Source organism: Pyxicephalus adspersus, chromosome 5 (genome assembly GCF_032062135.1).
Source record: "Pyxicephalus adspersus chromosome 5, UCB_Pads_2.0, whole genome shotgun sequence".
NCBI classification, from domain to species: domain Eukaryota; kingdom Metazoa; phylum Chordata; class Amphibia; order Anura; family Pyxicephalidae; genus Pyxicephalus; species Pyxicephalus adspersus.
Genome location: NC_092862.1, coordinates 84,982,403 through 85,006,301, shown reverse-complemented (window position 1 = coordinate 85,006,301; position 23,899 = coordinate 84,982,403). Strand labels below are relative to the sequence as shown.

Sequence of the window (23,899 nt, the reverse complement as noted above, 5' to 3'; positions counted from 1 at the left end):
TACAATCAATTTTATTATGGTTGTGCTGTCACAACAGCCTACTTATAAATTGTGTGTTGGTATGTTCTTGGTATGGTCTTTTACAGTTAGTTAGTATAGTCAACCTATTGTCCCTAGCAACAAGTATTCATTTGTTGTGTTTAGTGTTTCCAGCGGTTCCTAGAGTGTTCAAGTTTAACAGTCTCTGGGCTGTAGAATTACCAGTTTTTACCTCCAGAACTCTGTTGCATCCTGTACATTCTAAAATTTGATTAAAGATACTAGTGGAATATACAGCGGTGTTTCTTGGCGACTAAGACTACCTGTCATCGTGTACTCAGCAAGAAGGTATCCATCCATACAGACCAGGTCTCAGGACGGGTAACTTGCATTAATCGACATTGGTGACAGAATAGTAAAAACTGTGATTCTGCAGGTCCTGCTGACGTCACATGCTCAAGGCACCAGTAAACTATATTACCCTATAAGCTCTTTTGCACCTCTGCAAGGCAGCCAGAAAAAGGGATCAGCAGTGTACAGAAACGGTAAGTCAAGTATTCACGTGTGCTGTGTGACTGCTATCAAGTTTATTCCCTACTTGGCTTTAGAGTGATATTAGTGAATTGCTGTAACAATTAACTGTCCATCATCTGCCTGCATAGTGCATTGCTAGGTGTCAAATCGCATCATGAAGTTAGAACCCATCTGAAAGCAAGTTGACCCCACTGATATTGGGAACGTGTGATTGACTGTGTCTTCCTCTTTGCAAACTCACTTAAGTTTAAGAACTTGTCTCCATAGCAACGCATATATAAACCTTGCCTGCTGGAGCCCTTGAATCTTGAGGAAGTTTTCCCCTCAGCTCAGAGCACATTTGCAACAAAGTAGCTGTTTGGACTCTGCTAGCTAATTTAACTATTTAGCTGCCAAGGTTTCATAGACAGAAAAGCATTCCTACATCAGAACACCTTAAATTGTGCAGGAATTCTGCTCAAGATTCTAACCTAAAAGAAGCAGAACAAGCTTCTAAACGCCAAATCAAGCCATCTTTAAAACGCATAGAATTTTATGAGGTTCAAAAGGAAGAGATGAGTGTTGCCTTGTTAGAGCTATGGAATAAAACCGAACATTGCATAACCATTGCTGAAGAAGCCAGCAATACTGCACTGCAACTCAATGATGCCCTTACAAGACTCAAGACAGCTTACAGCAATTACAAAAGACTTGCTGAAAAATATTCTTCCTTCTTGTCAAGTAGTTTTATGGAAGAAGCATTACAAGAACTGAAATATTACACTAATATTGACCAAGAAAGGCAGATAATATTCTTACAAGCTTCATCAAGGTTAGAATCTAGAATTGCACAACTGCATGATCCTGCATCCTGCTCTTCTATTTCCTCCAAGGGATCATCTAAATCACTGAGATCCTCTTCCCAGATATCATACTTAAGTAGCCAGTTATTTAGAGCCCGAGCAGAAGTGTAAGCAGCTAAAGCCGAAGCTCACTGCATCCTGAAAGAAGCAGCTCTCAAGGCTCAAGCAGCAGAAGCTGCACACAGGCAAGCAGAGGCAGAAGCCCAGCTAGAAGTTCTCCAAAAAAAAGGAAGGAAGCGGCGGCCATGGCAAGATTATGCGCACTGGAGCAAATGACTGAACAAGAAGACCTAGAAGTATATCGTCCCATTTTGATGGCAGCAGAAGATCCTGTTAAGTGGACTGCACAGTTTGTCCTGGATCAGAACATCAGAAACGCAACTATACCTACAGTTGAGAATATTCCGTATGATTCTCCAGTGCCGCAAAAAGAAGATGTCACGTCTTTCAACAGCAAGGTACCAAGACAATCTGTGTGCACAAGAACTGAGAAAAACGATATGGCTGACTTTGCCAAATACATGTTTCGGCGTGAGCTCCTCAACACTGGACTCACAAGGTTCGATGATCGTCCAGAAAATTACAGAAGCTGGAGAGCTACATTGAAGGTAGTAATCAGGGACCTGGACATTGAGCCCATGGGAGAACTTCTTCTTATCAAGTTGGCTAGGCCCTCGGTCTTCAGAACAAGTTCAGAGACTTAAATCTGTCAATATTGAGGCGCCAGCAGTAGACCCTAAGTTTTTTTGGGAGCTATTGAACTTGCTTTGTTTAAGAGACTTCAAAACTTCCCTAAATTATCAAATAAGGATAATCATTCAAGAACTAAGCGATCTTCTTGAGTTGGAAACATCAACGCTAGATTCACACCTTCCAGGCCTTAGCTACTTGGATACTGCTCATGGCGTGAATCCAATTATATCAAAATTGCCTTATTATCTTTAGGAGCAATGGACTATGGTGGGCTCAGAATACAAAAGATCACAACAAGTCAGCTATCCACCTTTCTCCTTTTTCTGTGAATTCATCAAGAAGGTAGCGAGAGCTAAGAATGACCCTAGTTTCTCATATTTTGATTCCAACAACACTACCACCTTATTTGCCATGTGTGACACCTTAAGCAACAAGCGTAAGGACCTGAAGAGGGCAGTCTCTGTCAGGAAGTCTGGAATTTCGCCTGGTACCTCAAATGCCAGTAAAGGAACCAAGGAAGAGGAACCTGGTGGTCCTAACCTTCTGTGCCCCATTCATAACAAGCCACATTCCCTCAGAAAGTGTCGGGTGTTCAAGAAAATGCTCTTTGAAGAACGCAAGGCATTCCTGAAAGACCTTGATATCTGTTACAGGGGCTGCGCATCTACTGAACACTTTGCTAGAGACTGTAAAACTATAATAGGATGTTTTGATTGTAACAGCGACTCAGGTTAATCTCAACAGGTAACTCAACACATTTGTGATCCTAAGCCCGCACCAAGTTATGGCGGGGAGAGTAGTAAGCAACAGAGTGAGCCTGTGTTCTCCAAATGCACTGAGGTATGTGGAGTTAGACTTTGTGGCAAATCTTGTGCTAAGATATGTCTGGTTAAGGTCTTCCCTACAGGACAACCAGAGAAAGCTGTGAAAATGTACGCCATTTTAGATGACCAGAGTAACCGATCATTAGCAAGCCCAGAATTCTTTGACCTCTTCAGCATCGGGGGACAGGCCCAATCATACACGCTGCGCACATGTGCAGGCCAAGTGAATGTTTCAAGAAGAATCGCCTATGGATTTACAGTAGCTCCACTTTTTGAAGATGCACAGTTCCCACTTCCTGCAGTCATCGAATGTGATAAGCTACCAAAGAACAGAGAAGAGATTCCTACTTCGGACGCAGCATGTCACCAACCTCATCTCAGGCGCATAGCTAACTACATTCCCCCTCTGGACAAGGGAGCAGAAATCTTAACTCTTTTGGGTAGAGACATACCAAGAGTTCACAAGGTACGCCAGCAGTACAATGGACCTAACAATGTTCCTTATGCACGGAGGCTTGATTTGGGTTGGGTTGTCATTGGCGATGTCTGCCTAGACAAAACATGAAGAACCTATAATGTGAGTTCCTACAAGAATAACATATTAGGAAATAGAGGTATTTCTTACACAAGACAATGCTCATGTCATTATATTGAGAATCACAAGACTGACCCAAGTCTAAAGCTACTCAGCAACATAAAAGAGGACATCTGTAATAAGATCATAACTCCTGTTGATCTTAATGACACATTCTTTCAAACTACCTGTAATGACAAAAAAATAGCTCCTTCCATCAAAGATAAGGAATTCACTTTCATTAAGTTAATGGACGATGAATTTCTTAAAGACAGCTCCAATAGCTGGATGGCGCCTCTTCCCTTCTGCAGCCCAAGAGCAATCCTTCCAAACAACCGAGAGCAAGCCATGTCTAGGTTTACAGCACTTAAGAGAACAATGAAAAACAAACCTGACATGGAAAAGCATTTTGTGGCATTCATGCAAAGAATATTAGACAACAACAATCATGCAGAACCGGCTCCACCATTGAAGGAGGGTGAAGAGTGCTAGTATCTCCCATTCTTTGAAATCTATCACCCTCGCAAGCCAGGGAAGATCAGTTGTCTTTGACTCAAGTGCGCAACAATGACTTCAATGATGACATCATAGAATACCACAAGGGGGTTCATGTCTTTGGTAACAGCCCCTCTCCAGCAGAAGGGACATACGGGCTGACAAGAACAGCTCAAGAAGGTGAGTTGGAGTTTGGTGCTGATACCATACATTTCATAGAAAGAGACTTCTATGTAGATGATGGCCTCAGGTCTTTACCAAGAACCAAGGAAGCTATTGATCGGTTGAAGAGAGCCCAACGGCTTTTGTCACCTGCTAACTTAAGGCTGCACATAATTGTATCTAACAACAGTGAGGTGATGGAAGTTTTCTATCCCAATGACCATGCTATGAACTTGAAGAACCTAGACCTAGCAGAAGACTTGTTGCCCCCACAGGAAGAAGCCTACCTTGAAGAGCTCAAGTGTCTAAAAGATGGAAAACAAGTTTCTAAGAACAGTTCTCTTTATAAATTGAATCTAGTAATAGATGGCCAAGGCATGATGAGGGTTGGTGGTCGTTTGAATAGAGCAAGGTTACCAGAGAAGGAGCAGAACCCTCTGATCATACCAAGCAAGCATCATGTAGCTACTTTACTCATCAGACATCACCACGAGCTAGTTAGCCATCAAGGGAGACACTACACAGAGGCTCCAGTTATTTTGACTCCAGCCACCCTGCTTACCCAGAAATCAGGACTGGTCTCTACACCACCAGGGACTTTCCACCACCTTGATCTTTATAAGAGCCAGTGGAGACGTGTGCAACATCTTGCAGACTATTTCTGGGAAAGATGGAGAAAGGAATACCTCTACCTTCTGCAGGGGCGCATAACCTACAAGTAGGTGATTTAGTCCTGTTGAAGGACCAACAAGCACATTGTATTGATTGGCCTATGGGTCTAATCTCTATGGCTGTTCAAGACGAAGATGGTAGAGTTCGCAAGGTACAGGTGAGGACTGTCAGAGATGGAATTGTTAAGACTTTCTTCAGGCCAGTCACAGAGAAAGCCTCGAGTGCCATACCAGATGTCGAAGCAACCTTAGATCTTTTAGGACTGTATCAAAAGAAATGACTACTGGAAGATCAAGCACAATATTGTTACTTGTATTCTTTTTTTCGTTTTTTGTCTTACAGGTCCTTTGAACAAGTATCTGCACATACAATTTGTTGATATTGTTAAAATTGTGTTTATATAGTGGTATCTACAGATACCAGACGGGGAGTTTGCTGTCACAACAGCCTACTAATGATTTGTGTGTTGGTATGTTCCTGATCTCCCCCATCTTTTACAGTTAGTTAGTATAGTCAACCTATTGTCCCTAGCAAGTATTCATTTGTTGTGTTTAGTGTTTCCGGCGGTTCCTAGAGTGTTCCAGTTTAGCAGTCTCTAGGCTGTAGAATTACCGGTTTTTACCTCCAGAACTCTGTTGTATCCTGTATATTCTTAAATTGGATTAAAGATACTAATGGAACTTACAGCGGTGTTTCTTGGCGAGTAAAACTACCTGTCATCGTGTACTCAGCAAGAAGGTATCCATCCGTACAGACCGGGTCTCAGGACGGGTAACTTGCATAAACCGACATTGGTGACACAATAATGGTTGTTTTCTACTGTAGCGCCCTGCTAATGTTGAACTCTAGACATGCAGAACCCTGTGGTTCCACAGTATTATGTAATGTGAAATGCCAAGGAACTTTCTGGTCTGGGTCAGTGCAGTGTATGATCTGGGGAGGAACTTGAGGGTGCACAAGAAGAGGGAGGGGGGAGGAAGCTGGAGAGTGTGCCAGGATCCCCATGTGGCTGCTGAGGGAGGACTGTGATCTCCAGCTTTGTAAGTGACTGTTCCCTTGCCTGATGATACCCAGTAAGTGAGTGTTCCTGCTTCCAGCCATTTTTCCCTTCAGTGTCAAAGGTGGGAAATTGCTGCTGCCAGTGAGTGGGGACAGACTGTTCATGATCACCCATAATCCTCACCCTTCCCTGGATCACTAGAATTCAGCCTGGGAGGAAAGACTGTTGCATAACCAGCCGGTGCTAATTTTACCAGAGCTGCAGGACTTCTATTTTATCTGTTCTCCCCCTTCATTGCTTACTGCTACTCTTTCATTTGCTTGAGGGACAATTAAGCTACGTACACACTTCCAATTATTATCGTTGGAAAACGAACGACGAACGAGCCTACACGATATCTGCGAACGATCGTATAGCACCGACTCTGTACATACAGATAACGACACGATCGTTCGTAGATATTGTACACACGAGAGATGCGATCGTTTGAGCGATACAGGAAGTGCCGTGCGCCGCAGGAAGTGACGCGCACCACAGGAAGTCACGTGCACCACAGGAAGTGACTGACCACGAACGTTTATATCAAACGAAAGATCGTGTCCACACGTGATCACGAACGTTCGTATCAAACGAAAGATCCATGGACGATCACCGAACGACCGTACACACGAACGATGTTCAACGATCATCGTCCAATCCGATCCGCCGGTCCGGTCGTTCGTTTCCAACAATTTTCCTCGTTCGTCGGCGTCGTTGGTTGCTTTTTTACGAACGATTATTTGCCCAATCGATCGTTCGTCGTTCGATTGGAACGATAAAAATTGGAAGTGTGTACGCACCTTTACAGCTTTCTTCTGGGCTGTGTGAAACTTCTATGGACTGGAGAGCCACTGAGCTGCTGGAAGTACCGCAGCACTCGGTCTGTGTCTCCCTTTGTCACCCCAGGACTGCTACACATAGACACCTAGTCTTTATTTATATGACTGGCTGTCAAGCTTACATCTGCAAGAGGATTCCAACATCAGCTTTAGGTAATAAGAACCTGTTTATGCTTCTAAAAGTGATTGGACAGACATTCCAGCAGAACCCAGGAGACTTTAATTTTCTTCACCATTCCAAGGGGGCCTCCGTCAGTTAGAGTATCAAGGCCACTGGTTAGTTCATTAGTTGGGCTATCTATTTAGTTTGCCATGTACTTGAAGTTGTGGGCCTCTTCGGTAACATTGCAGTATACAGTACCTGTTAATTGGCTATTATTTTATGAGGTGCTGCTGCGATAGGACTGTCCAGTGACCCACCTGGATCTGCCAGGTGTGACAGAGTTGGGTATTGAAGGGGATACTGCTTACATTGTGAGAGCAAAAGTAAACTCAGGGTCAACCCCTGAGCATGATCCTGTTCCACCAGGAGGGGCACAGAGTGAAGCAACCTCTGTTACTCTGGGCTAGAGTTTTTCATTGCATTGGGGGATTTCATGGTGAAATGCAACCAGACTAATACTACTTACTCCGGGGCAAGATACAGGAGGCTGAGAATCTTTTCTGGTGCTTAGCCTGTAGCCATTGGGGAGGAGGTGTATGAGGTCTGGATGTACGCTATACAGGCACCAGAAGAATGGGACATCTCAGAAAGAAACAGCGAATAACCGAGAGTTTGAAAGGTGCTGCAGCAGAAGCAATCAGAAATTTAGTTAAAAGTCCTGTAGTGCTTACGACTATCTTCGCATGCTGCAAGATGAGTTTGGGCGAACAGAGAAGGCTTCTGATCTACTTCATCAGTTTGAACACCTTTATCAGCGTGGGGGTAAGAAACTATCTGAATACATACAGCGTTTGAACAAAATGTTGCACTTGATCGTACTAAAGAAAGGAATAGTGCCTGCACCCATGGACTAAGCCAGAATGAAGCAGGTCCTGCGTGACACACTACCCTTTGATCCCATCTGGATCCAGTTGAAGACCCATAAAGGGGGTGCATCTTTACCATACCCTAACCATATCAGAATTGTGCTAGAGGAATGCTTGAAGCCAAAGGAGCAATATCTGGTTCTGTGACAGGACTGTTGGCTGGAGTTGGGTTGGTCGGCGCCACAGACATGACCTCAGAGATGACCCAATTGAAGGAACAAATGGCACGGTAAATGCTTGTGTTCAGAGTCAAATGACTCAAATGATGGAAATGATGACTTTGTTGGCCGCAAAGATCTTCACCAAGTCTGGAAAAGGGGAGGCATCGCCAGCCAAGGACATGGCTCCAGTAGACACCTTACAAAAGTCCTCACCTGGGAAGCCAACATCTCCAGTAACCTGTTTTCGCTGTGGAGGAAGGGGCCATGTGAAATGAGAATGCTCGACCCCACCTTTTCCCTAGGAGGGTAGACAGATGCAGCCACTGGGAAACTTCGGAGGGCCCCAGTGAAGGAGCAAACTGGGGGTCCGCAGAAAAGTAGCTCCAGAAAAGCCTTAAGGGGAGAATGCTTCCCAAAGTCTGTCCAAGGAGGGCAGGGTCCCACATCGCCTGCCAAATGCCGACAGACACATCCTAGCAGATTGACAGAGGGGTCCCTACCCAAGCTACCGAAGAGCTTGGTGGGTCCCTTCCCCATTGTTTCAGTGCAAATTAAGGGAGTCTATGCTGAAACTTTGCTGGATACAGGTGCCCAAGTGACCCTGCTATATGAGGACTTCTATAAAAAGTATTTAAAGCATCTTCCACTACACTCATTAAATAAGCAGTTGGATATTTGGGGTCTTGGGAACAAGAGGCTGCCATATGAAGGGTATCTTCAGATCAAGGTGGAATTCTCTCCAAAGGTAGCTGGCACGACAGAAACTTTTCATACACTAGCGGTGGTGTGTAAGAGGCCCCTAGGAGCTGGAAAGAATTCACTAGTTGTAGGAAAAATTACTAGTCAGATCAAGAGAATGCTGTCAATCTTTGACAGCTGAGAAGACCAATGATCCAGTTCACCCTCTACTGCAACCCACTTTGAAGTCCCTGGTGCAGGAGACAAAAGTTCTATCTGAAGCAGTTGGGAAGGTCTGGTCCCCACAGCGACGTGAGATGTTGATTGCTTCAAGCAAGACTGTCTGTATGCATGCCCGAGTAAAGATCTGCTGTGAGAACCTTGGCCCCTATGTGATTCTGGAAAGCGATAGGGATTTGAATCTTCCCCCAGGAGTGGTGATGATTCCTGAAGCCATACCAGTGGAGCTTCTTGAGCAGACAAAGGGCCTGGTAAGAGTGGGACTACAAAATGTAGCCAGGGAACCAGCAGTGATAATGCCCTTTACTATAATGGGCAGAGTCTATGCTGCATCCCCTGTGATGGCTGCCAGTCTGAGTCTACTACCCAACACCGAATTTGGGAAGACAAGCCTTTTAGAGAACGGTCCCACCTCTTACTGCCTGGTGACATAGAGGACCTGCAAAAGCTGCTGGAAGATATGAAGGCCTCAGGGGTATTGCAAGATTCTAGGAGCTCCTATGCTACTCCAATTGTGGTGGTACGCAAGAAAAATGGGTCAATCAGGATGTGTGTTGATTACCGCACACTCATCCAATGCACAATCCCTGATCAGTACACAACCTGAAGAGTAGAAGATGTGTTACACTGCTTAGTCGGGAGCAAGTGGTTCAGTGTGCTGGATTTTAGGAGCGGATACCATCAAATTCTCATGCCCCATTCCAAGGGGACCCCCATCAGTTAGAGAATCAGTGGCAACTGGTTAGTTCATTAATTGGACTATCTGTTTAGTTTGTCTGCGTATTTGAAGTTGGGGGCTTCTTGGGTAACATTGCAGTATACGTTACCTGTTAATGGGCTGTTATTTTATGATGTGTATTAGGGCTGTATGTTGTTTGGAGCGGACCCATTACATTATCAGCTAACACCCAAGGGTGCGCTACACTACATTCTTGTTTTTTATGATAAGTGGTGATGGCTAGAGATGGAGTTTTTATATTTGTAATTATTATTTTTTATATTTGTATTTCCTCAAACTTACCATGATGTAAGAGGGATAAAATTTTCTCTTCATATTTATATTTTTTAAAAAACTGCATTTTAATGTTTAGAAATGTTGCACCTCAAGATTGTTTATAGATATTTGTAGATATATGTGGATAGATATAAATGTATTTATAATGTATGTGTATAGGTGCAGGAAAGTTGTGTGTAAACATAAAACCTGTTTTTCTTTGTACTGGCCATCTGGATAACCTAGGGGATGTCTAATCAGTGGTTATCAAAGAACCTCAACCAAGGAACAATAAACAAAGCAGATAATAAAACATGCCAGTACACAAGATCTAGTTCCCATAACAAACTGATTACCAGTAGGACCCTCAAGGGGTAATAAATCCATCAAGCCTGAAGTAGCAGAAGATGGATGCCTAACTGGACAGGTGGGGTGGGGTGGGGTGATGACCCAGCTGGAAGTCTTGTTGACCCCTAAACTTCCAGCTCCAGATTCAAATATCAAATTAAGCTGGGAGGTCCATCAAATTACATTAACCAATCCCAATCTATTGGGGTGTCTGTCAAACGATGGTCATCGTATAGAACACACCCACTAATCAATCTAAGAGCCCCAAGGATACCTAATAGGAATTAACTAAATAAAAATGGGAACTGAGAGAATTGAGATCTCTTGCTCTCCTCTCTTGCTTGCTTGCTCTCCTTGTCTCCTGAGGGTCTCCTTAGGTAAGTTGGGGATGGAGTTCTCCTCTGAAGAAAGTAGGCTCTTGAGGTACCCATCAACATCTTTACAGGTAGCTATAACACATTCCTGAATTGCATTCCTATATTGTTCAGTAAATGTCTATGGTATTATTGTTATATTGTTTGATGTATTGTGTACTAAGTACTTACTAGATTATTACAGGAGTTACTACTAATAACTTTATGTCCATGTGATATATATATATATCATTGATTGAAGTTCCTATGTTTAGATATCTGACAATATTGCTGTGTACTTTGTTTCACCTTGTTTTCTTAATTAAACTGTTTGAGTGACTAGCTATCATTTGTGCATGAACCTTTTTTTATTGAATATCTGTATGCATTGATAAGGGATATAATTTCCATATTTATGCAGATAAATATTCCTAAAACAACAGAAGTTCTCATGATATAATATCTCTATAAAAATGCAATCTTAATGTTTACGACAAATATTTTTACACTACTGTTGCACAGATATATTAACCAGCATGAACATCAATGCAGCAGAGCAAAAAGCTGAAGATGACATTTTAAAATGAAAGATTACAGTTTTCAAACTGGAATCCCCCTGCAAGCATCATTACCTTTCTTCATGGTCTTTTTGTACATAAATACACACTTTCCTACCAAAAGAAAGTCCTTTAAGGCTAAAATACATCTGGATCTATGGCACTGCTATCTTTGCCCAGTCTTCTTTTGGGTTCAGAGTCTTCCGTCATGCATATTGACCAGGGCAGGATGACATATTCACCACCAATTTAGATGAGCTGTCAGGCAGACTGGAACAACTTTGACAGAAGTGATTTTTACAATCTATTCTGTCATAAAAAGGCAGCCTTTCAGTTATTTTTCTTTTCACTTCTTATTTTACTTCTAAAAGATACAGAAACAGAAAGGCAACAAAAAACTAAATTTTAAAAGTCTTTCATTTACAATTCCTCCCCAGTAGGAGGGCAGGGATGACCACAGTCATTATATATGTAATTATCAAGACTACATGAAAAATGTTGAGTACCAAATAAAAAATAAAAAAAAGACCTTTGAGAGCTCAGGCACAAGTAGTCTAATAAAATAAAGAGTAAATTGAGGGAGGAAGGGCCCAAGGTGGAAGGAGAGGAAGCAAATCACATTCAGGTGGTTGCCAGGTACATCTCGTATTGCCTCCAGGATCAGGGGAGCAGAGCTGTCAGCATAGTAAAGCTCCGCTGATTGCTCTGCTCCCTGAGTTGCTGAGGAAAGGGAAATCCTGATTAGGCTTTCCCTTTCCTCAGCAACTCAGGGAGCAGAGCAATCAGTGGAGCTTTATGCTGACAGCTCTGCTGCCCTGATCCCGGAGGCAGTACGAGGGCAATAGAGATTGAATGGAAATAATATCTCCATTCATACCTCTACTGCTCTGTGATTGGTCTATTTCTCAGCCAATCACAGAATTTTTCTCCCATTGACTTTAATGGTGTTCGAATTCGATGTTCGACCACACGAATTTTTGTGCTATATTCGGCCGAACAGCTGCCGAATCGAATAGTAAGCTATTCGACCAACACTAGTAAGAATAGAGACGATGATTCCTCATCTTCTCCTGATACAGAGGAACCAGGACAGGAATCACAAAGTAATGCTATATATAAGTTAAAACTGAAAAAGCATCTAATCAATTTAAGCAAAGAATTTTCTAAATATGATGAGAATATAAGCATATTTCACAATGCTCACATATTTGAGGCATATTGTGATAAATTTGAGCTATACGATGAGCAGGGAAATTCTATGATTTCACTGTGGATTCACATACATTTTTTTTTACAAAGGTATTATTTATTAGGGATATTTTCAGATGACAGATAAACTGATATATCACAAGATATAGGCCCTGATTCATCAATGAAATCCGCGCTCGCTGGAAGCGCGAACGTACGTGCGACCAGCGAGCGCGGTTTCCCGCGGTCCGGAGTCTGAATGAGTTTCAATTTGAATTTCCTGCACACGCGCCAACGTCATCACGCACGCAGGGAGAAGCCGTCTGTTTTTTTTTTCTCCGCCGGACAGCTTCTCGTTTCAGAGATCATCCGGCGCTGGAAGAAGAAGGACGTGGACGATCAGAGGGATCAGGTAAGATGCCGGACGGCCGGCGGAACACAAGATGCCGCCCGGCTTCTTACCGGTCCCGCTGGCACCCGACAAAGGCACCCGACGCTGGAGAGGGATATCGACGGACGACGATCGACGAAGGACGACGCTGGAACACGAACACGACGCTGGATGAGCACAGCGGGACCAGGTTAGAAGGGATGGGAAACAACTTTTTTGCCCGTACGAAGGTCGGGCTTAACGGCTAGGAGGTTAAACTGTGTGTCCTAGGAGATTGGAAAGGAGATCACATAACAACTGCCGGAGATGCGCGGCTCCGGCCGCGAGCTTTTTCAGTTGCTGAATTGCGCGACGGCGTACGATTTCGGATCGCGAATACGAATGCGCGAGCGAGTGTCCGATTCTGCTTGATGAATTAGGGCCATAGAGAGGGACAGACTTAAACATTTGGCTTTCTATGTAACAGGTGACAATGTTAACTGTTGACATCCTTAATGAATTACCAAAGGGGGTAAACAAAGGGGGTAAAGCAAGATACAAATTCATATATGAGCATGTTTTAAAAAGCATACAATCTCATATTTGAAAATCCTCAACCTAAAGTTCTAATGAGAACATTTGTGAGTAAGTTTAATTTAGATGCTGTTACTCTTACTTTAGCCAGTGAGAAAGAAAAATTATATGAGGCAGCTACATTTCTTGATAAAATTCTCAAAAATGAAAATCATAGAGATGTTGCATGCAAAGTTTCCAATGTTGGAATTAGGAAAATATCAAATTTCTATGAACCTTATAAGAGAAATGTGTCCAGAGAAAAAAAGAATGTATCTATTATGAGTGGAAATAACAGTGTAAATAATGCAAACAGTGTCAGTTCTAATCATAATGATCAAGATCATTCAAATCATTATGATAATAAACTGCACTAACAAGCATGAAAGGCGAATGAGCAAACAACACAGCATGTTTCAAAGTTATCCCCATATAATACTTACAAGGACACAAGGACTAGGTGTGCTCTTATTGCTATGACATCACCATTGACAGAGCTTAAAAGATCCACCTCAATCGTGCAGCTGAAAATTATTCACCTTAATTGGCGAATTCCTGACCCCACTACTCATTCATCAATGCTGTAAGCCGGTAGGCGAGTGCACCACCACTCGGCCCAGGCTCGTGGTAATACGCTGTGCCCAGTAGAGCGTATATGCGCGTGGCAAGCTTACGCGCATTCGCTTAATAAATCAGGGCAAATGACGGTGCAAGGTTCCTTCCTCTCATGCACCTTCAATAGAAAACATAAAAAGGGAGATAATGTCTATAAACATGTAGAGCATGTGATGCCTTTTTTAAATATGGAAGTGTGTCACCAAATGATAAAGGGGATGATCAGAATTTAAAGAGACTAACAGAATGCTTTGCAAGTTTCCAGCATGTCAGCAAGCCATCTGTTTCTTGTGTGTATGGGTTTTCAAGGCAAAGGTAAAATTATTCTAATTTAGGAACAAGATCCAGGTAAGCATAGGATAATACTTTAAATATTTGTATAAATTGTTTTGTGGTAACGATGTTCAGGCTTTATCCAAAAGAATATTCTCTTTCTAAGAAATTTGTTTAAAATATATACTGTGTAAAATATATTTTAACCCACCACTGTTCTAATTCTCTCCGTATTTACATGCAAAAAGTGTTACATTTTTTGCATGGAAATTTGTTTTACATTGTAGGCTATAATTCTTAGACATAACTCACTAAAATATGTTTAATAAATGTAATAAATTTATTAATGAACTTTAACTAAAAAAAACACAAAAATCTAAAAAAAAAATAAAAAAATAGTAAAACATGTAATATAACTGTACAGTGGCATATATAATATATATATATATATATATTATATGAGAATTTCTTTATATTGGACTCAATACAGTTATTTTATATTGAATCAAATAAATTGAAGCCCGTACCGACGCATGCGCCGACGTCACCAGGAAGCCCCAGAGATCGTCTCTGCAGTTTGCAGCTGAAAATCGAAGGAGGAGGACGTGTCCACAGGACCTGCGGGGACAAGCAGGATGCCAGGGGAAGTGAAGGGAGCAATGTAAGTGGGTTTTTTTTGAAAGTTTTAGGTGACCCCGAGTGTGACTCGCTTTTTGCAGGTAAAATCCACCTCGAGTCAGGGGTTAATATTATAATATATAATTATTATTATAGTATAGTTAGCAATATATAGTTAATATTATAATATTATAATTTATGATATTTTAAATCAAATGTATATTATGTGGAATACATTTTTCTTATAGTGTTACAGATATGGTCAATGATGCTAAATATTAATTAAAAAGCTACTATTTGCTTATCAAATTATATACATTGAGGTGATGTGATATGAATATGCTCCACATATGTATACTGGTTGTCATGACAAGTTGATAAATAGGACCATACTTTTCTCCTCTCTATTTAGGGATAACAGGAGGATCATTAATTTGTTTTATATTGTAATGATGGTATTGAATTTTTCAATAAATGGGACTCTAATGTTCTTTATGACTTTTTCTTTCCAAGATAAATGTTCTACTAAAAGAGAAGTGAAAGTTGTTCCATGGAATATATAGCTTGCATATTTTGAAAGCATGTTGTTGTAATTGAATGAAATGGCTGTTAGCATCTGTGCTTCAAAATGCATGATTATGTGATATATGTTAATCACTAATTACTAAAATTATTAATAATTATGGCAATAAACGCATTGGGACAAATGTATTAAAATTCTTCAAGGCTGGAGAGGATACACTTTCCCCTGTGAAGCTGGGCGATCCAGCAAACCTGGAATGGATCTGGTCCAGGATTAGAAATATTTGCTAGGAAATAGCAAATGGTTTTAAGAAATCTATTCCAGGTTTGCTGGATCACCCAGCTTCACTGATGAAAGTGTATCCTCTCCAGCCTTGGAGAGCTTTCATAAATCAGGCCCATAGAATGATAATAGTGTACAATATTAACCAACAAAAATGTAAATTTAAGAAATAAGTACCTTTTACCACTATTACTTTTATAGGATAACTATTTCAACTTTAGAAGCCCTCATTAGACTAATAATTTCCCATTTATAGAAACCACTTGTTCTGCCTCATCATCACAGGTATCCCATTTCTTTTCTCCCAGTATCATTCACCTTAAAGTATATTAACAATACTAGCATTTAGAACAACCTACCTATTCTCTTTTTACTAGTATTCACTAGTGTTGGTCGAATAGCTCACTATTCGATTCGACCGCTATTCGGTCGAATATTGCATAATTATTCGTGTGATCGACCGTCGAATTTGAACTCTATTAAAGTCAATAGGGGAAAAATTTGGGTTGTTTTTCGGGACTGTGTAGAGCTTCTACAGCTATAAATACATTTAAAAAGACATGTTAAGACTCCCTCAGCTCTGCACAACACTGTACAAGTGAAAACAAAATGAGAAAGTCTTTTTTCTGTTGCTGGCAAGGCCATTTTTTGGGGCGGTCAAGGGAACATCCCGGATGGTCTCCGAGTAGAGGCAGAGAGGGACATGAGGGGGTTCCTCTGGTCCAAAAATTAGCCACCAGGTTTCACCGCTCTGTTATAAGCCAAACATAGGCTTCAGAGTACAGGCAGACGTTTCTGAGGGGGGTCTTTCAGTCAAAAAAATAGCCAGCTAGACAGCTCTGTTATAAGTTACAAGTGACAGGTGGCAGCAGCGGGGACCGCATTGGTAACTGGCATCTGGGCAGGTGGCGGCGGCAGCAGCAACAGCAGGAGGAGGAGGCAGTGGGCCCTGAGACAGAGCAAGGGCAGCACTACAGCTTGAGGCCATCATCCTTTATTGACAGTGTAGAAGGTGTAGCTAATGGGATGAATGAGATTCCCACTGTCCCTACAGTGGCGATGGGCCCTGAGACGTAGTGTGAATGGCTGTGTTACGCCTCCTGCTCTTACTGCTGCCGCCTGCCTACTGCCCAGTACCCAGCTCTAGATGCCAGACTAGACTCAAGCTCAACAGGGTCTTCTTTCCCGGCTGATTCCGCCAAGCTCCGTTCCCTTTCATGTGGTTTCGCTACATAGTAGGTAGGGACAGATTGGAATCTCGTTCATCCATTCATGTCTCCAATAGCTACAGCTTTGACACTGTCTATATAGGTGATGGCCTCAACCTCTAATGCCCTCCTTGCTCCGTCCCAGGGCCCACCGCCTCCTCCTCATGCTGTTACTGCTGCCACCTGCCCAGTACCCAGCTTTAGATGCCAGTTACAAATGCTGTCCACGCTCCATCTCAGAGCCCACGGCCTCCTCTTCCTGCTGTTCCTGCTGCACTCCCCAGGCTTAATCAATATGAGCCATCAGGATGCAGGTATACTTCCGATGAGCCAGCTGATTCGAGTGGGTGGCATCTTTAACCCTGGAGCGCAGCTCGAAGCGTAAGTGGAAGTGCATGTCAATCACATCCAATTGGTGCAAATCTGCCAGTGTGGCGCTGTAAAAATTCCCTTCTATGATATCCCAGCGCACATTAGGAATTGGGTACTCTAGCACTTCACCAGCTTTGAATCCAACAGACATGGACATGTTGCATATCACCAGACATTAGGGGCTTAGCACCTCGGTGAGCCGAATAAACTGAATAAAATTTGCAGTGATTGCTCATGATACCTGATAACATCCAATATACACGAGTTGATGATGACAATGTCCGGCTGAGGTCCATGTTGGAAGTTGGCCAGCACTCTCTCTATGTACTCCGAAGAAACACGGGTCAGGAAATAGAACCGTACAAGGTGGTGGTCAGTTCTGTAATGACGCACTTGGCAGTAAATTATGCCATTGTGCATTTCACCCAGAGATCCCCCAACGTTTTGTTTGCAAATGACATCTCACCCTTCCCTTTCAGCTGCTTCTCAGTCCGAAACTCATCATTCTGCAGTATTTTCACAAGATCCTTGTTGACGGATCTTTGAATGGAGTCTCCCAGGACGGCCACATACTTGTTGTAGAGAAGTCTCTAGACGTCTGCTGAGCTCAATAACTTCATGGCTCAATGCGGTCATCAAGGACCTCTCGGTTCCCGTTAAATATACCGGTGTCTCCCATCATATACAGATGGACTGCTGTCCCACTTCCCAGTACCGGGGTAACATACACAGAAATTTAGTCCGATAAAGCGTGGTACCGATGGATGAAGCAGAAGACGTGGCCTTCTACATTCAATCACAAATTTCAGATTACACACTTTGGGGTGTCATTAAAGATGCACCACTGCCTAGTAGGGTACTAGGCAGGCAGCAGCATCAGTAACAGCAGAAGAAGGAGGTGGTGGGCCCTGGGACAGAGTGTGGACGACATTAGTAATTGGCATCTAGAGTTGGGTTCTAGGCAGGCAGCAGCAGTAACACCATGATTCGAAGGCGGTGGGCTCTGAGACGGAGTGTGGAAAGCCTTAGTATCTGGCATCTAGAGTTTGGTACTGGGCAGGCGGCAGCATCATTTACAGCAGGAGGAGGTGGTGGGCTTTGAGACGGAGCGTGGACGGCATTAGTATCTGGCATCTAAAGTCGGGTACTGGGCAGGAGGCAGCATCATTTACAGCAGGAAGAGGAGGTGGTGGGCTCTGAGACGGAGTGTGGATGGCATTAGTATCTGGCATCTACAGTCGGGTACTGGGTGGGTGGCAGCATCAGTTACAGCAAGAGAAGGAGGCGGTGGGCCCTCAGATGAAGTTTGGATGGCATTAGTAACTGGCATCTAGAGTTGGGTACTGGGCAGGCGGCAGCAACAATGAAAGCAGAAGAAGGAGGTGGTGGGCCCTGAGAAGTGTGGATGGCATTGTTAACTGGCATCTAGAGCTGGGTACTGGGAGGAGGAGGCGGTGGGCCCTGAGACAGAGCAAGGATGGCATTAGTGGTTGAGGCCATCACCTATATGGACATTTTAGAAGCTGTAGCTAGTGGAGACATTGCTTTGTAGGGGACTGCCTTTTCCTATCTGCTAGCTGTAGCTTTCCAAAATGCGGCATGGACAGCATTGTTAACTGGCATCTACAGCTGGGTACTGGGTACTGGGAAGGCGGCAGCAGTAACAGCAGGAGGAAAAGGTGCTATGCTCTGAGACAAAGTGTGGACGGCATTAGTAACTGGCATCTAGAGTTGGGTACTGGGCAGCAGCAGTAACAGCATGAGGAGGAGGCATTTAGCACTGAGACGGAGTGTGGACGACATTAGTAATTGGCATCTAGAGTTGGGTACTAGGTAGACGGCAGCAGTAACAGCATGATTTTAAGGCGGTGGGCTCTGAGACGGAGTGTGGACAGCCTTAGTATCTGGCATCTAGAGTTTGGTACTGGGCAGGGGGCAGCATCATTTACAGCAGGAGGAGGAGGAGGCGGTGGGCTTTGAGACGGAGCGTGGACGGCATTAGTATCTAGCATCTAAAGTCGGGTACTGGGCAGGCGGAAGCATCATTTACAGCAGGAGAAGGAAGCGGTGGGCTCTGAGATGGAGTGTGGATGGCATTAGTATCTGGCATCTACAGTCGGGTACTGGGCAGGTGGCAGCATCATTTACAGCAGGAGGAAAAGGCTGTGGGCTTTGAGACGGAGTGTGGATGGCATTAGTATCTGGCATCTACAGTCGGGTACTGGGCAGGTGGCAGCATCATTTACAGCAGGAGGAGGAGGCGGTGGGCGGCAGCATCATTTACAGCAGGAGGAGGAGGCGGTGGGCACTGAGACGGCGTGTGGACGGCATTAGTATCTGGCATCTAGAGTTCGGTACTGGGCAGGTGGCAGCATCATTTACAGCAGGGGGAGGAGGCGGTGGGCTCTGAGACGGAGTGTGGATGACATTAGTATCTGGCATCTAGAGTTCGGTACTGGGCAGGCGGCAGCATCATTTACAGCAGGAGGATGAGGAGGTGGTGGGCTCTGAGACAAAGTGTGGACGGCATTAGTATCTTGCATCTAGAGTTGGGTACTGGGAAGGTGGCAGCAGTAACAGGCAGTAGGAGGCGGTGGGCCCTGTGACAGAGCGTGGACCGCATTGGAGGTTGAGGCCATCACCTCTATGGACAGTGTAGAAGCTGTAGCTAATTGAGACATGAATGGATTAACGAAAATCACACTTTCCATACCTACTATCTAGTGAAACCACATAAAAGGGAACGGACTTGGTGAAATCCACGGGGAAATACATTTTTTATCATTTTTAACATACATTTTTTATCATTTGTGGATATCTAGCAAGTGCTATCACAGTTAAATATCTGTATTTGTTTCACATAAATACATACATTTTTATAGGTTTTAGGATACATACCAAACACTATCAGAAAAAAATATCTGTATTTTTTGGAGAAAAATATATAATTTAAGAATTATTATCTGTATTGTTTGTAATATATCAATTTTTATGGCTTTAGGGATATAAAGCAAAGTGGGATCAGAACTAAAGATCTGTATTTTCTGTAGAGAAATATAGAATTTTTTATGGTCTTTTGGATCGATACCAAGTGCTATCAGAATTCATTATCTAGATTTTTGGGAGAGAAATATAGAATTTTTTATGGCTTGGAGATATATAGCAAAGTGTGATGAAATATCTGTATTTTTTGGAGACAAATACTGAATTTTTCATGGGTTTTAGGATAGATACCAAGTGCTATCATAATAAAATATCTGTATTTTTTTTCAGAAATACAGACATTTTTAGGTTTTTTGTGATAGATTGCAAGAGGTATCCTAAATTATACCTCTTGTAATATATCACAAAAGCCAGAAAAATTTCTATATTTATCCATAAAGAATACAGATATTTCATTCTGATAGCACTTAGTATCTATCTACAAAACTCATAAAATTTTCTTTATTTCTGTAAAAAAAAATACATGAATTGAATTTTAATCCCACTTGCTATCTATCTAAATAGCCATAAAAAAATCTGTATTTCTCTCTAAAAAATACTGATATTTAATTATAAATCATAATTTAATAACTGTATTTTTTTTAATAGAAATACATACATTTTTATGGCTTTTTTTGATAGCAAGTTGTAGCCTGAATTAAATATCTGTATTTTTTTTAAATAGAAAAACAGAATTTTTCTGTTTATTTTGATAGATAGCAAGTGGTATCAGAATGAAATATCTGTATTTTTTTCAAAAAAGCCATAAAAACTTAAGTATTTCTGTAAAATAAAATACAGATATTTATTTTTGATACCACTTGCTATCTATCCAAAAGGACAGAAAAATTTATGTATTTCTCTACTAAAAATGCAAATATTTAATTATGAATCACACAGCTCAATTACAAGTGATATAGACCTCAAAGTAAATAGAGGCAGAGGGCCCTGAGGGAGGTGTTCGGGGAAAAAAATTACCCAGTTACACAGCTCCATTGCAAGTTATAGACCTCAGAAACAGAGTAAAGGTAGAGGGCCACTAGGGGAAGGAGTAGAAGGAGATGCCGAAAGGCTGTGAACGTGCTTTTCCCATCAAGATGTCCCTGCAGCAGTTAACGACTAATCAGTACACTCTTCAGAGGGGGTGTTGAAGTCATTGCCGATCTAAGCCCTATTCATTTTAATAAAAGTGATTTGGTCGACATTTTCCGCAGAGAGCCGAATCCATTTGTCACTCACTACGCCCCCAGCTGCACTGAACGCTCTTTCAGATAACAGACTTGTGGCTGGGCAGGGAAGGATCTGAATGGCATGTTCTGCCAGCTTCGGCCACTGCTTAAGCTTGGATATCCAGTAGCCCAGTGGGTCCTGGCGTGGATGGATGCCATGTACCCTCAATATCCTCCTCTGCCCCTTCCTCCCCTTCTCCCATGCCTGCAATGTCCTCCTCATCCTCTTCCACCTCCTCCTCTTCCTGGATTTGCGGTGCACTATGCCTAGTAGGCACGCATGTCCGAGATGATGTTTGAAACGTCATCCCTTGATGCAGCGTCCGCTCTGTGTCGTGTCCGAGATCCACCATCATCTGTTCCAGCAGGCATATGATGGGGATGGTGTCACTGACACAGGCCTGATCTCTGCTGATCATCCTGGTGGCCTCTTGAAAAGGTGACAATATAGTGGACAAGTCCTCAATTTGCAGCCACTCGGCAGGGCTGAAGAAAGGTATTGTAGGTATACGTCTGAAACGATCAGACTCTGCCATATAATCCACCACCGCTTTGTGTTAATCAGCCAGCCGCTGCAGCATGTAAAAGGAGGAATTCCAACGTGTGGCCACATCACAAATTAACCGATGCACTGGCAGGTGGAGATTTCGCTGTAAATCCTCATCTGGCACTGGCCGTGTACAACCAGCGGAAATGCGCTGACAACTTTCTGGCCTTCAGCAACAGTGGCTGGAGGCCTTGGTAATTCCTAAGGAAGTGCTGTACTATCAGGTTCATGAAGTGAGCCAGGCAAGGTACGTGTGTGAGTTTCCCACAACGCGGGGCTGCCAGCATATTGGCCCCGTTGTCACACACGACCTTGCCTGACTGAAGTCTGTTGAGAGTTAACCATATGTCCTCCTGCTCCAAGGCACATAGAATGGCTGCGCCCGTGTGGCTGAGGGAACCCAGGCTTCGCAACCTCAGGACTGCTTGGCAACGTCTGAATTGTGCACCCAAATAGCAAACTGCAGGTTGTTGCTGGCGGTAAACAGATGCTGCAAGTGTCCCTGGAGGAAGAGGTTGAGGCACAAGAGTCAAAGGAGGAGGTGGAAGTGGAGGTTGAGGAGGAAATTGCATGGCGATGTGCTCTGAGCGGAGGTAGGTATGCAGGCCTTGCTGAAGCTGCATCTTCCCCTGCTGCCACCAAAGTTACCCAGTGAGCTGTATAGGAAATATATCTTCCCACTCCATGCTTGCTCGACTAACTGTCGGTTGTCAGGTGCACCTTGCCAGAAACTGAGTGCTGCAGGGCCATGGATACATTGCTCTGCACGTGTTCATGCAAAGCAGGAACACTTTTTTCTGCAAAATACTGTCGCTTAGGCAAAAGGTACTGTGGGTTCGCGCAGAGGAATGTGTATTGGAACGCATTGGAGTACACCAGCTGGTAAGGGAGGAGCTCTAACGCAATCAGCTGTGCAATTGCCGCATTGATTAGCTTTGTTTTGGGGTCATTTGGGCCATTTTTCCTCTTGCGCTCCAGCATCTGGGGGATGGAAGGTTGGATGCTGCTAATGCTAACCACAGAAAGATTGGACGATTGGGTAGAAGTTGTGGGGAATGGCAATGATGCCTGGTCTTGACTGCTAGCAATGCAACAAACAGCAGCCGATCTGTGTTGGAGCTCCTGCTCACAGGCTCAGGTGGAGCCTGAAAAAGGTAATGTTCGGCTACATGCCCCACTCAAATTGCTGGCAGCAGCACGGGTAACTTTGGTGGCTGAAGGAGGAAAGGCAGCGGAGGAAGATCCACCAGTTTGAGCTTGCTTCTTGGGCGGAGGTGGTTGCACAGAGCTCTGTGCTTTGACCAGGTGTTCCCGCCAGGTTACTGGGTAGAGGCTTTTTAAATGAGTGCTCATGCAACTTGTTCCAAGTTTGTTTGGGTTTTTGCCTTGTTTCAAGTGTTGAGCACACAGTTTACAGATGACCATAGTTTTGTCATCACTATGGACATTAAAAAATGCCCACACTGGCGAACATCTAACTGGGCCGAAAAGTGCTCTGGAGCTGGTGCTCGTGGTGGCGGTCCGCGGTTGTTGAGACATAGCTGTGGTGACAGCTTCCGACGATTTACGTCCATGATTTGCCTCACTGGTACTTGAAGAATGCAGAGTGTGGGTGGCTTTTACCCTCTTCCTCCCTCTCCCCCTTTGAGGGCGCTCTGCAACCTCCTCCTCCTCTTCTTCCTCCTCCTCCTCCTCTTCTTCCTGCCTATGATGATCTCCTTGTTTGCCCCATGTCGGTTCAAAGACATCATCATCATCAGAAGAGACAGTTTCCCTATATGTGCCGAAAGGAAGCAGCGGCCTTTTGGAGCCAGTTTGAATTGGCTCACCGGGCTCAGAGTGTTCTGGTAAAAAGTAAGTGGGGGGAAAGCCTGTGAACTGACTCTCTTTGTCAGATGACTGAAACAGCTGAGCATCTTGAAGGAATGCTTGTAGCTTCGCCTCTCCAACCCCTCGGTGGGACTCCTCTACATACTGCTGTACACGTGACTTTCCAGCCGCTGATGAAGAACTAGGAGGAACAGGTGTATCATGGACTGTTTGGAACACCTGTACCTGTCTGGGATGAAGAGGGGGTACAATCACTTGACCCAGGCTGGGTCATAT

At 43.5% G+C, this 23,899-nt stretch overlaps 1 protein-coding gene across 2 annotated transcripts in view; it reads right to left on the bottom strand.

Annotated features, from left to right (window-relative positions):
- The window catches only part of ANKRD33B (ankyrin repeat domain 33B), a 175,091-nt gene that overhangs the window by 76,062 nt on the left and 75,130 nt on the right, over positions 1-23,899 (bottom strand). The gene's annotated exons all lie outside the window — the stretch shown is intronic.